This window comes from Patagioenas fasciata, chromosome 3 (assembly GCF_037038585.1).
Source record: "Patagioenas fasciata isolate bPatFas1 chromosome 3, bPatFas1.hap1, whole genome shotgun sequence".
NCBI lineage: Eukaryota > Metazoa > Chordata > Aves > Columbiformes > Columbidae > Patagioenas > Patagioenas fasciata.
In genome coordinates, this window is record NC_092522.1 from 22,836,723 (window position 1) to 22,846,017 (window position 9,295).

Here is a 9,295-nt window from a genome sequence, read left to right on the forward strand (position 1 = left end):
GCTGCACAGGTATATGTGTCCTGAGCTGCTGGTTCCAAGATACAGCTCCCATCACACACAGTCCTCAGGGTTGTGGAAGACAGCGAGGACTCTCTGACACCTCAGGGACTACCCTACCATCTCAAAAAGCAGCTTCTGTGAAGGCTGTTGAAGATACTGAAAATATTATCCTACATTTTTGTGGCAGGTAAGCTCTTTTGTGCTATATTGTAAGCCAGAAAAAAAAATAAATCTGTGACTATGTTGAACAATGTTCTCCCTGCGTGCCCTCAGAGAAGACCACAAATGTCGGAGACAGCTCTATCCTCATATCAGGAGAACTATAAGTTAAAGTTCTTCTAAAAGAAGTAAAAGCTTTATAGCTGGCTGTGTGCTTTTCCTCACCAAGATAACAGAACTGTAGCTTGTCCTACATCTGCAGCCTAAACTGGAGGGTCAAACATGAAGCTGTGAAGCCCTCACCTTCTACACTCAGGCAACGGAATCGCTCTGCACCTCCTTACCCACTGCTGCAATCACAAAGGGAAATGGAGGAAATCCTGCGGGCTTTTTGCCACTGTTGGAGTTGCAAGCAGATCTTTTTCAGTAACTGTAAAGGATTCTTTTCATTTTAATTAAACCACAAGTATTCTTCTCTAGCAAACTTTCCATAATGGCATCTCCAGTTAATTAAAGGTTTAAGCTGTCAGGAAATGCTATGCATTAAAAAAAAAAAATAATAAAGAGGAGAGCTACTTTAATAGCATTTGCTAATTGAAGTTCTCATCAAGTCATCTGCAGGAACACAAGATGTTCCCCAAGTAGATGGGTACCAGCACACATCCAGACATTCACTTGCAGTTCTACAAGTCAGGCTCCCACCTTCAGCCTAGCTTCACAGATGAAGGAGGTGGTTCTGAGGTCCCCCACCATTTGGGACAAATGCAAAGACTTCTCCATAATAAGGCTGGAGGACTGTGGGAGGTAATTCTTGCCTACCACAAGGTATTCTATCTTGCATCTTTAGCAACTACAATCAAATGGCCACCCACTTGGACTTGTGTTTAATTCACGTTCTCCCCAGTCTTTGCCTCCATTTGCTGGAGCACAGGTGTTTCTAGGTTCTTTTTACCAGCTCCCAGCATTGCCATGTGCCCAGTGGTGCCAGTACAAACAGGTGTGGGAACAAGGACCAGAGCAATGAGAGGTTTGAAGGGAGAAACGTTGACTTCAGCATGTGGCTGAAGGGACATATTAGGGAGCACAAGAACAGATCCCTTGGGTAGTGCTCGTCTGCTGTGACCACCTTCAGTACTGTTCACTGGCTGCATTTGACCAGCTCTGCTTTTGTGTAGCTTATTGCCACAGTAGAGCCAAGTCTTCTGTGTCCTGCACGTCTCCAGATGTGTCTGGTGGTTGATCATCTCTCCTAATGCTCCCCAACACTGGCATTTGCTGGGATAGAGCCCATGGAAAAGTGATGGTTGCTGATCCCACAGCCTGTCTTTTCAGTGTTGTGGCCAGAAGGCAGCCGTCTAGCTCCAGGTCACTGCATCAGCAACCAGTGGCAGCCACCACAAATAGCCACAAAAGAGCATTTGAGACAAAAGGCAGCAAATAGCTTCATGGGCCAAGTTGCAGCAAACAATCAATATGCAAACATAGCACAGGGCAGACGAATCTTTACCATAAGGACCCGGGTGACCTGCAGCTCTCAGCGCAGCTCTGCCAGGCACCTCTGCTCCTGGGGGACCCCAGTGCTGCTGAAACATCACGGGGGCAGCAGAGCTGCTCAGCTGCCTCCCAAGGAGATGTGCTCCCCTGTGCATGCATCTGCACACACCCCCATCCATCTCTAAGAGAGCAGAGAACCCTGCCAGAACTCCGACAAAACCCTTTTGTTACTGTGAATAGGCTAAATCAGTCCTTTTAGCCCTTAGACACCTTCAAGCCTGTAATTGGAGTTCGGACAGGTGACACTCAACAGAATAAAGACCAAGTCAGGGGATGGGTGAGAGAACACATTAGCCAAAATAAAGCTTTGTCCTTAAAGCACCTTTAATGCCTCTCTCCTTTTGTGTGCAGGTGTTAAGCAGACTTCAGAGCCAAATCTCTACTTCTGTGATATGTAACTGTGGCCTGATGCCACACAGCTGGCAATATGTAATATTGCACCAGGCATTTTGTGGTAAGGAGCATTTTCACAGCTGGATGAAAAGTTTTACCCTCTTCCTCCTACAAAATGTTTTGTAGAAAAAAGAAATCTTGACTGTTCATCCCCCTTTCTTCAGGGATCCAAAAGCTGAAAAGAGTGAGCCATACACCACCTAATGATATTTCAATCCCATTATTTAGGTGAAGTGTCTGGGAATAGACATTTTTTCCATATACAATCAAATGCTCTATGTATAAAGATGGAGTGATTTATATTTGATCAGGCAATCTCCTGCTCTCAGTGCAAAACCTCCAAGGGGCTAACAATTAAACCTGCATCTCCTTGAAAAACAGTTAAAAGCAAACAGCTACTCTGTGCAAAAAGCAGGCATAACCTCAAGGTCTATGCGTGCCCCACATTGATCTTTTCATGAGATCCACTGCGATCTCCTACAGGAAAATATACACTGTGCAACAAATCCTGCCTACCTATACACAGGAACAATTGTCAACCCTGAACATCCTCAGGTGGATTAAAATCTCATTTTCCGTCATGAAATCATCGCTGTTGGTTAGAAAACAAAGCAACAGCTTCATTTTCCCACTAGCAGGACGAAATTTCAAGGCTGCTGTTTGGAAAACAAAGTAATGTTTAATTGCACAAATTTGTTTTGCTGTTATTGAGCAAAAACAAGTTAGATGCCCAACAGCATTATTTTTCTTTCCCTGCATAACACCTCATTAATGCATTCAAACCTGTTAAGAGTTTGTTAGTCCCAGAGGCTCTTGTTGAAACAGAACGATCAATAGATGCAAAAAGAACAGGTAAAGAGGCAATCAGGGTCCTAGAAAGTTGAAATATTTTCCATTAGGACATTGTAGTAAGTTCCCCTGAACAAGCATTTCAGCAGCTGGTGCTATGAGCAAGGGGACAGCCCAGGTAGGAGAAACCCAAGTGAGACGCATCTAGATTTGACCACACAGAGCAGAACATGCTCTGGACAGCAAGATGTGCTGCAAACAGCTTGGGCTATCCCGCACAGGACAGGTACTTCTCAGGAAATTCTGCGTATGGGAGATAATTGGAAGAACTGGCTCCAGCGTTTCAGGTTCTGATCTCCTCACAGTAATGAGCGCACAAGCGGACGATGCATATGCATGAGAACATAATTAAGAGTGGTAAAACCTGGAAGATTTTCAAACTCGGTGGCAATTACCAACTTAAACACACAAAAAATTAAGATAGCCTTATACCCAAAGGAAAGTTATTATTCTGAGTGCCTTGCCTCATTATGGTTAGCTGGGGCTCAGACAGCAGGCAAGCGAGCAGGGGAAAGCTGCCTCCCATCAGCAGCAGGTGCTCTCCCCAGAATGGAGGCAGGATGCTGACATCCTTCTGCTCTTGCCAAGGCATCTCAAACGGTCCCAAAATGCTTTATCAGGACAAAAATAGAAAGCAGAGGGTGCACATGACTGGCAGCTTGGGCTCCCCTGTTGCTCTTTGGGCCTCTCTGGTGAAGAGCATTCATGGACAGAGAGCTACCCTGTGTAAATAGATTCACTAAATAAATGCGGTAATTATACCGAATATTATTCTCAGTGGGAACAGCAGTAGGGAAATGATTTGCATAAGAAATGTGGATTATTCATGTAAATGAATGTGTTATTTGTTTATAGAAAAAATTAAGCTATGTCTAAAGACCTAGAACTCAGCTATATGTTACAGCTAACCTTTTACCAGCATCTCATGTCTCCACTGTGCCCATCTTTATGAAATTCACCTTTGCAGGACTAGCTGTATTTTTCTCATAAGCCCATTTTGCTAAAGCTCAAACTGCCCTCAGTCCAGGAGACAGTTAATCTGCTCAAGGAAGCCTGTTTGGGTTGTCATTAAAGTACCTTTACAGGAATTCAGGCTTTTCATCTTTGTTTCAGCAAGCTGAGACTAGGAGCAGGAGAAAGAGGAGCATTTTCTAGGTTTGAAAACTGAGCAAAAAGCCTGACTGAGGAGGATGGATTCTTCAATATTCTTCCTCCGTGTGCTGGATAAAAGGAGGGGCTCAGGTCTCGGGCTGGCTCTGCCCTGCACAGTCCAGAAGCAACCAAAACTGTCCTCATTTTTGGGGGACAGTAGTACCTCATGGTAGGCTAACATAGCCTTGTAGCCCCCGAGAGCTGGGCTACACCATATGCCCACCTTCTACAGCATCACAGAATGTCAGGGATTGGAAGGGACCTTGAAAGATCATCCAGTCCAATCCCCCTGCCGAGCAGGAACACCCAGATGAGGTTACACAGGAAGGTGTCCAGGCAGGTTTTGAATGTCTCCAGAGAAGGAGACTCCACAACCCCCCTGGGCACCCTGTTTCAGTGTTATGTCACCCTCACTAAGAAGAAGTTTCTTCTCAAATTTAAGTGGAACCTTTTGTGTTCCAGTTTGTACCCATTAACCCTTGTCCTATCATTGGTTGTCACCGAGAAGAGCCTGGCTCCATCCTCCTGACACTCACCCTTTATATATCTGTAAACATTAATGAGGTCACCCCTCAGTCTCCTCTTCTCCAAGCTAAAGAGACCCAGCTCCCCCTCTGGGCCACCCAGCGGCATGCTCACCCTTGAGGTACTCTAACCCTGCTGCCTGAGCAATGCAGGAGGGGTTAATGCTGTTACAACTACATCCTATTAACATCAGGACAGCCTCATCCTTCACCTCTGAGATCCCAAGCCCAGGGTTATTCAGCAGTGGCTTAACACAAAAAGCAGACAAGCAGGCTTACCTGACACTGCAGGACCTTCACCCTGCGACTCAGCCCTGCAGAACAGCCAGCTCAGCTCCTGGACACATGCTGGGAAAGGCACTAGCACCCAGCACAGAAGCAGCTTTACCAACAACCAGGAGACTTTCTTTCTCACTAAGCTTTGTCCTCAAGAACCTGCTAACTAGAGGCAGCTCTTCTTACATACCAAGTCATTGAGAAGAAACACTCTTAACTGATCGTGACTTCCATGAGTATGCAACAGTGTGGACCACCCGAGGATCTGTTGCCTCTAGTTGCTTTAAAGAATTTGAGGATTTATTAATGTCTGCCTCACAATCAAGTGGGAAGGGTTTGATTTACTGTCATGGTGAGCTCTCCAGTGACAGACATGTTTGCAGCTTAGGTTTTGGTACCTTAATTCAGCAAGGCAATGTGGACTTCTCAGCTTGCTTCAGCTGTTTCAGGTGGTTGGAGCTGACTGAAGTTCTTTGAAGTTTGTCAAATTTACTGCAATGTTTTAAATAATTTGGAGAGTAGTGTTGAGTGATGGCACTTCCACATGGTCTTTCCACCAAATTTCTCCTGAGATTTTGTATTTCCAAGTACTTGTGAACCATTCAAAAAAAAAAAAAAAGAGGAAGAAATAAGGGTTCCTTCTACTGGACTCAGCAATTTATTCTTGCAGCATATGAATTATTTTCTGTTAATTTATCCCCTAAATTCTCTATGTGCTTAGCTATGTGTTAGTTTGATAGAGTATCCCTTTCTTTTTTGCATTTGATACAATTAAAGTTCTGCAAAACTCAGCAGTTTAAACTCTTGGAAACTTGTGCACATTGGAAAATATTGATCCAGATGATGGCTGTGAAGTGCCCAAGCCTTGCTTCTGTGCTCTGCCCTGCAAAAGTAGAAGATCAGGCTGAAGTGGAAATTGAGTTCTCAGTAATGCTCATCTCAGCTCTTCAAAAATTGTGAGCCCTTCAGATGAAACTGCTTTGGAGATGCTCAGGGTTATTTCTGTTGTCCATATTTGCCTGATGACTGTTGGGAGGCCAGGAGTCACAGTTCTCTGCAGCCCCCGAAGATGAGCATCTTAACATCAGACCAACATTGCTCCAGTGTCACTGAAAGACCCAATGAGGGTAGAAGTTGGACGCGATAGATGCGCTCAGCACGAGCATCACCTGAGTTTCAGAGAAGGTCTCTGACAAGCGTGGCTCCAAGTTAAAATAAGACCTCCAGCAGTCTGTCCCACCACTCTCAGGGGTGCAGTCAGACCCTGGTGCTGGGACACATGGTCTGACATGAGCCAGTTGCTGTGTGACTTCAGACATCAGTCAGGAGAGCTGGAGCTGACGAACCAATGGAGCCAATGTTGTTCAGGGGAGCCAGGGGAACACCCCAGCCCTTCAGGTTTAGTCTGTTGATACATGTGCACCCATGCCCTAAAAGTAGAGACAGTTTTTACAACAAGGGTTTCCTGAGCTGTGTGTAAGATTAAGGAACAGGTAAGAAGAGTATGTGATGTTGAGTTTGTTTTATTTTTCCTTTTTAAAGGAAGCACAATAAATGTCAATAAACACCGAAGTTACAGAGAAGGGACAACATGAAATCTCATACCCAAAGTTGTGCAGCCCCTGAAGATATTTCCTGCATCCCAAACGGCCCGTGGTCATTTCCATTACCCTTCCCTGGAAGGGAGGTGCTCACCGTGTGCTCCAAAGCTCTGTGTTGCCTGCTCAGTTTTTAGGGGGACCACACTAACAGGGGGCTGGATCTAGAGACTTGCAGAGCAGGCATGGCCACAATTTCTGGAGCAGTATTGCCAGCAAACACATCGGTTTTGAAGGGGGCAGCAGAAAAAGAGAGAGACTGGTAAGGAGGCCATTTCAGACATAACCCTGCTCCTCACATCCTCTGGAAACTCAGGATTTAGCCGCAGAGGCAGGAACCTTCTGCAGCCTCAGCCCAAGCAAAAAGCAGCGTCCCCACTGCCCGCAGCCAGGCTGAAACCACCCAGGTCAGGGTTGCTCAAGACCCAGTTTCTCACTCATGAGCTCCAGCTCTTCAGCAGCGCAGAGCTGGTTTGAAGCAATAAGTGGTTTATGTCAAGCTGCAGTGTATTTATGAGAAAGAAATCCTGCTTTTACCTGAGGAAAAAAAGCTACTTTAGAGCAACTAGCTCTTTCATTTCGTCTCGCTTAATGAGCACCAGCTATAGACATCCTTCTCGTAGCCACATTTGCAGGAGCGTGAGGATCTCCACGTGTTTCCGCAGGGTGCTCAACTCTTAACTCTTCCCTCCACATGAGATGCATATATGGCTTGTTAGAAAAAAATACAGGTCTTTTAAAATTGACTCTTCACAGCAATCCACATTGTAGGTCTTTTGAATCTGAAAATGTAATTTCCACATTTGTATATGGTTCACTAAATATCCCATCAAAATGGGTTTTGGGAACAAACTGGAATTTTAATTGTGTGCTTTCTTAATGGAGAGGCCCTGTGCTAGATTACAAGTGAAAATTTTCCTCCTCAGCATCAGTACCAAAGTCCATTTCCATTGTCTCACAAAACAGCTGGAAATTTGTACAAAAAACAACTCTGTTTTCAACCTCACTTTTACTATGAATTTGAGCTCCAAGGACCAACCTGAATGCCCGGTTATAACGTTATTAGTGATAAAGGAGACATGTAATTAACCAAATAATAATTTTATTTGACACTTTTCACCGCTTCTTCAACAACAAAAAAGTAGGAGGTAAGCCTAGAGAGAGAGAGTGCTACTTCTGCCTGTATCTGCAGCCAACACAACACCAGGTGGGTGCTTTGCAAGTGGCATCAGTCTCTGGCACTGCCAGCCTGGGTAGAATTAGTCAGGATTTTGTAGGTTTTTTCCTTTATCTGTGGAATGTCAGCTTCTTACATTACACAGCTGATCTGAGCAAAACAAAGGTCTGCCTGCATTGGAAGGGAGCGCGATGGAGACATTCATTTCCCCAGAACAGGTAGTGTAACAAATCAATCCTGACTGCACTGATAAATTGAACTTCAAGCTTGGTGATACTGCATTTTGGGTCTAACCCAGAGTAAGACACAGCAGGAAGGAAAGGCAAAGGCGCTCGTTAGCATTTCATTCTGCAAGGAGCTGCTCCCTGAGCAGGAGAGGAGAATAAAAATAAAGATCATCTTTTTCCCCTCTTTTTCAGCACAGTATTGTGACTGGTCTTGAGGAATGTGACATGGGGTACATGCGAATGTGCAGGGATGCGTGTGCAGATAACGAGGTGCAGAAGAACTGCCCAGCGATCACTGGCTTCTTGCCAAGCCCCAAACCTTGGGATGGGATCATAACTCAAGCTCCTGGGTGCATGTGAGAAAGAAGTGTTGCTCATGGGAAAAACCTGGCTCACAGCAGGATGGGGAATTCAGAGCAGCAATGCTCTGGTATGCAAAGGGAAAAGGTGGGCTGGGCTTTAGGAGGCCGAGTTTCAGATCAAGTCTGGACTGCAGAGCCCCGGGCTGAACACAGACAGAAATACTTCTTTTTCTAAGTATAACAGATGGCAAGTTCTGCTCTTTGGGTCACACAGCAGCCAGCACCCTGAGGACCTGATCTTCACCCCTCAGCACCGTGGCACTGTAAATAATGACAAAAGGGATTTTTGCCCATAACTCTTCTGAGTCTGGATGGAAATGTCACACCTGTGGGAAACTCCAGCTTTCAACTCCTCTTCCTCATTGTAGCACAGGGTTGCCTTCAGCCAGAGCCCAGCAGGACTAATATTGGGGGAAAAGTCTCCCAGCCCTCCATGTCTGGGCAGAAAGCTTGAAGCATTGACCTGAAAAAGCTCACAAAGGGACTAACACTTAAGGTCTGCAGATTTTGAAACCCTGCTCTTTTACTCGAGTCTCCTGGGGGGATTTAGGACTGGAGAGGAGGTGAGCAAGGATTGGTGGACACTCAGATTTGGCAGTGGCTTTGACTTCACATTCCCATGTTGTCTCTTCATTCCCATCACTGCCCCACACAAAGGGTGGGACCCCTGGCACCCACTCTGCTCAGCTGCCAGCCTTCGTGCATCACCTGCCCTGGGAAACAGGCTTTTTCTTACAAAAGCTTCAAAGTCCTCATTTTTGTGGCTCCAGTGCCATGACAACTTTGCCCTTTAGAGATCCCTTTTGTGGGTGACTGAGTTAGGATTACAGCTGCTGCTTAATAATTAAAAACAAAGCAACGTATTATTCACTCTGCACAGAGAATCTCGTGGTATGGTCAAAGTCCACTGGCACAGCTTGGCCAACCATGATGGTGGTTGGTGCAGTAGCCACTTACATTAATATAACAACTCACAGCAAAGGACTCTAACATGCCTTTAGTTAACGCAGGAGTCTTGTTGGCT